Source organism: Oncorhynchus tshawytscha, linkage group LG05 (assembly GCF_018296145.1).
Source record: "Oncorhynchus tshawytscha isolate Ot180627B linkage group LG05, Otsh_v2.0, whole genome shotgun sequence".
Classification (NCBI taxonomy): domain Eukaryota; kingdom Metazoa; phylum Chordata; class Actinopteri; order Salmoniformes; family Salmonidae; genus Oncorhynchus; species Oncorhynchus tshawytscha.
Window position 1 is genome coordinate 73166516 of NC_056433.1, and position 4199 is coordinate 73170714.

Consider the following 4199-nt stretch of genomic DNA (forward strand, 5'->3'; position numbering starts at 1 on the left):
GCACTGGGTGACTTGTTTTGGATGTAGAATGTTAGACTTTATTCTTTTTTTGACATTACTATTCCAGGGGAGGTTATGCTGTTTATGCAATCATTTGTATAATTGTAAATGTAATACTTGGAAGTTGGAATGTATAGGAAGCTATCTTAATATTTACCGCTGACTGTCTTTAAGATAGGTTAGATCCTTTTGTAGAACTTGACAATGTGATTATTTGCACTTTACTGACTCTATTTGTTGTTGTTTTACTATAATTTTTAGAACTATGCCTTCGTATTGGTAGCTATGCATATCTTAGAATTATTTCCCTGAGGTTTGCTGATTATTGTAATATTTACAAAAAAGGCTAAAAGGAATGAAATTGAATATTTGCATGTGTACGCTATGAAATGCTACAGTATATACAAGTGTGTTAGTGCAAGTATGTCCTTACTTGTATGTTTGTAGGCCACTGTCCCTTTCACTATCTGAATGGGCACAGAATTATTCTCTCTCATCCCTTTTCTCTTTTCCATCTTTCACTTAGCATCGGGCAGAAAAGGGAGTGCCTCAAAGCTGAATAAATCAACAGTGATAACATCTTCTCACCACTTCATATTCCTAATGTGATCAGAGGGAGATGAGAGAGGGTCAGAGAGAGAGAGAGAATCACTTAGAGGTAGGGACAGAGGCTGGGGGGCGGGGGCATTGCTTTTGGAAGGATGTTGGAGCACTTTTCTTTAGGAAGTGGGTTAACTAAGGAGATCATTTGATCTGATAAACATTAACACAGGAGTAGCATACTATTTAGCCTCAATCTATATGAAATAATAAACATGTTTGTTATATCTCTGTGCTCAAAAGGTTATTCTGAGGTGAGCCTCTGGCGTACGACTGGGCTACATCCCAAATGGCACCCTGTTTTGTATAAAGTGCACTACTTTTGACCAGAGCACTACATACTGTAGGGAATGGGGTGTGATTTGGGATACATCTGGGCTTACACAAGGCAGGTATTGATGTGCAGAAAATCACATCTCTTTGACATTTATAGAGCCAATTTATATGAAATTGCCAATTTTCTAACTTCCCCCTTTTCTACTCTGTGAGGTCATTATGGTGCAAAATGAAAGAAATTAAACCCTTTTCTTCTTCTTTTTTTTTGTAACTCTTCTGACTGCACTGGCTTCTTCTATGTACTTCCTATTTCCTTGCATTCTCTCTTTTCCTATCTCGGTATACTTTGATAGACGGGTCTATTAGTTGGCAGCATTTATCTTCGTAGGGCACATGCCAACTCTCCCCCACCCCCCAACCTTCAGAACAAACAGGACAGCATTTGCACTCAAATCCTCAATTCCTGACCTGAAAATTGTTTTCTGTGCCCAATTCAGACAGATCACATGATGGGTCCTGACCCTGGTCAGTGGTGTAAAGTACTTAGGTACTAAAGGTACTAAAATACTTTAGAGTACTACTTAAGTAGTTTTTTACTTGACTATTTATATTTTTGACAACTTTTACTTTTTCTCCAATACATTCCTAAAGAAAATATTGCACTTTCTACCCAAAAGTATTCGTTACATTTTGAATGCTTAGCAGGACTGGAAAATGGTCTAATTCACGCAGTAAAAGAGAACTTCCTGGTCATCCCTACTGCCTCTGATCTTGCGGACTCACTAAACACATGCTTTGTTTGTAAATGATGTCTGAATGTTGGAGTGTACCCCTGGCTATCCGTAAATTTAAACAAGAAAGTCATGCCGTCTGGTTTTAATATAAGGAATTTTAAATTATTAATACTTTTACTTTTGATACTTAAGAATATTTTAGCAATTACATTTACTTTTGCTGTATAAGTATATTTAAAACCAAATATTTTTTTACTTTTACTCAAGTAGGATTTTACTGGGTGACTTTTCACTTTTACATGAGTCATTTTCTATTAAGGTATCTTTACTTTTACTCAAGTATGACATTTGGGTACTTTTTATACCACTGGATGTGGCTGACCCTGAGCAAGTAGTTAGTACAGTAGGTCTCCATAGCTCATATGAACCCTCTGATGCTATTGAGTTCTGACAGGTAAGGCCTTTCTGCTTTCATACAGAGTTTCTATAGCCTGGTCCCAGATCTGTTTGTGGTATCGCCAACTCCTTTTCACTCATTGACACATCAAACATAAATCAAATCAAATTTTACTGGTCACATACACATGGTTAGTAGATGTTAATGCGAGTGTAGCGAAATGCTTGTGCTTCTAGTTCCGACCATGCAGTAATATCTAACAATTAATCTAACAATTTCACAACAACTAACTTATACACACAAGTGTAAAGGAATGAGTAAGAATATGTACATAAAAATATATGTATGAGCGATGGCCGAACGGCATTGGCAAGATGCAGTAGATGGTATAGAGTACAGTCTATACATATGAGATGTGTAATGTAGGGTATGTAAACATTATGTAAAGTGGCATTGTTTAAAGTGACTAGTGATACATTTATTACATCCAATTATAAATTATTAAAGTGGCTAGAGATTTGAGTCTGTATGTTTGTTGGCAGCAGCCACTCAATGTTAGTGATTGCTGTTTAACAGTCTGATGGCCTTGAGAAAAAGGCCATCAGGAGTCTCTCGGTCCCAGCTTTGATGCACCTGTACTGACCTCGCCTTCTGGATGAAAGCGGGGTGAACAGGCAGTGGGTCGGGTGGTTGTTGTCTTTGATGATCTTTTTGGCCTTCCTGTGACATCGGGTGGTGTAGGTGTCCTGGAGGCCAGGTATTTTGCCCCCGGTGATGCGTTGTGCAGACCTCACTACCCTCTGGAGAGTGGGCGGAGCAGTTGCCGTACCATGCAGTGATACAGCCCGACAGGATGCTCTTGATTGTGCATCTGTAAAAGTTTGTGAGTGTTTTTGGTGACAAGACAAATTTATTCAGCCTCCTGAGGTTGAAGAGGCGCTGCTGTGCCTTCTTCGCCATGTTGTCTGTGTGGTGGACATTTCAGTTTGTCCGTGATGTGTACGCCGAGGAACTTAAAACTTTCCACCTTCTCTACTACTGTCCCGTCGATGTGGATAGGGGGGATGCTCCCTCTGCTGTTTCCTGTAGTCCACGATCATCTCCTTTGTTTTGCTGACGTTGAGTGTGAGGTTATTTTCCTGACACCACACTCTGAGGACCCTAACCTCCTCCCTGTAGGCCGTCTCGTCGTTGTTGGTAATCAAGCCTACCACTGTAGTGTCGTCTGCAAACTTGATGATTGAGTTGGAGGCGTGCATGGCCATGCAGTCATGGGTGAACAGGGAGTACAGGAGAGGGCTGAGAATGCACTCTTTTGGGGTCCCAGTGTTGAGGATCAGCGGGGTGGAGATGTTGTTTCCTACCCTCACCACCTGGGGGCGGTCTGTCAGGAAGTCCAGGACCCAGTTGCATAGGGCGGGTCGAGACCCAGGGTCTCGAGCTTGATGACGAGTTTGGAGGGTACTATGGTGTTAAATGCTGAGCTGTAGTCGATGAACAGCATTCTTACATAGGTATTCCTCTTGTCCAGATGGGATAGGGCAGTGTGAATGCGATTGTTTCATCTATGGACCTATTGGGGCGGTAAGCAAATTGGAGTGGGTCTAGTGTGTCAGGTAGGGTGGAGGTGATATGGTCCTTAACTAGTCTCTCAAAGCACTTCATGATGATGGAAGTGAGTGCTACGGGGCGATATTCATTTAGCTCAGTTACCTTAGCTTTCTTGGGAACAGGAACAACGGTGGCCCTCTTGAAGCATGTGGGAACAGCAGACTGGGATAAGGATTGATTGAATATGTCCGTAAACACACCAGCCAGCTGGTCTGCGCATGCTCTGAGAACGCGGCTAGGGATGCCGTCTGGGCCGGCGGCCTTGCGAGGGTTAACCTGTTTAAATGTTTTACTGACGTTGGCTGCAGTGGAGGAGAATCCGCAGGTTTTGGTAGCGTGCCGTGTGGCACTATATTGTCCTCAAAGCGAGCAAAGAAGTTGTTTAGTTTGTCTGGGAGCAAGACATTGTGGTCCGCAACTGGGCTGGTTTTCCTTTTGTAGTCCATGATTGACTGTAGACCCTGCCACATACCTCTCGTGTCTGAGCCGTTGATTTGCTACTTTACTTTGTCTTTATACTGACGCTTAGCTTGTTTGATTGCCTTGCGGAGGGAATAGCTACACTGTTTGTATTCGGTCAT

At 42.1% G+C, this 4199-nt stretch overlaps 1 protein-coding gene across 1 annotated transcript in view; it reads left to right on the forward strand.

Moving 5' to 3' along the window:
- The window catches only part of cyldl (cylindromatosis (turban tumor syndrome), like), a 20403-nt gene extending 19267 nt beyond the window's left edge, over positions 1 to 1136 (forward strand). Inside the window, exon 16 of the mRNA XM_042322340.1 lies at positions 527 to 1136. The gene's annotated coding sequence lies outside the window, so the exon portion shown is untranslated. The remainder of the gene's footprint in view (positions 1 to 526) is intronic.
- Positions 1137 to 4199: the final 3063 nt, after the last annotated feature.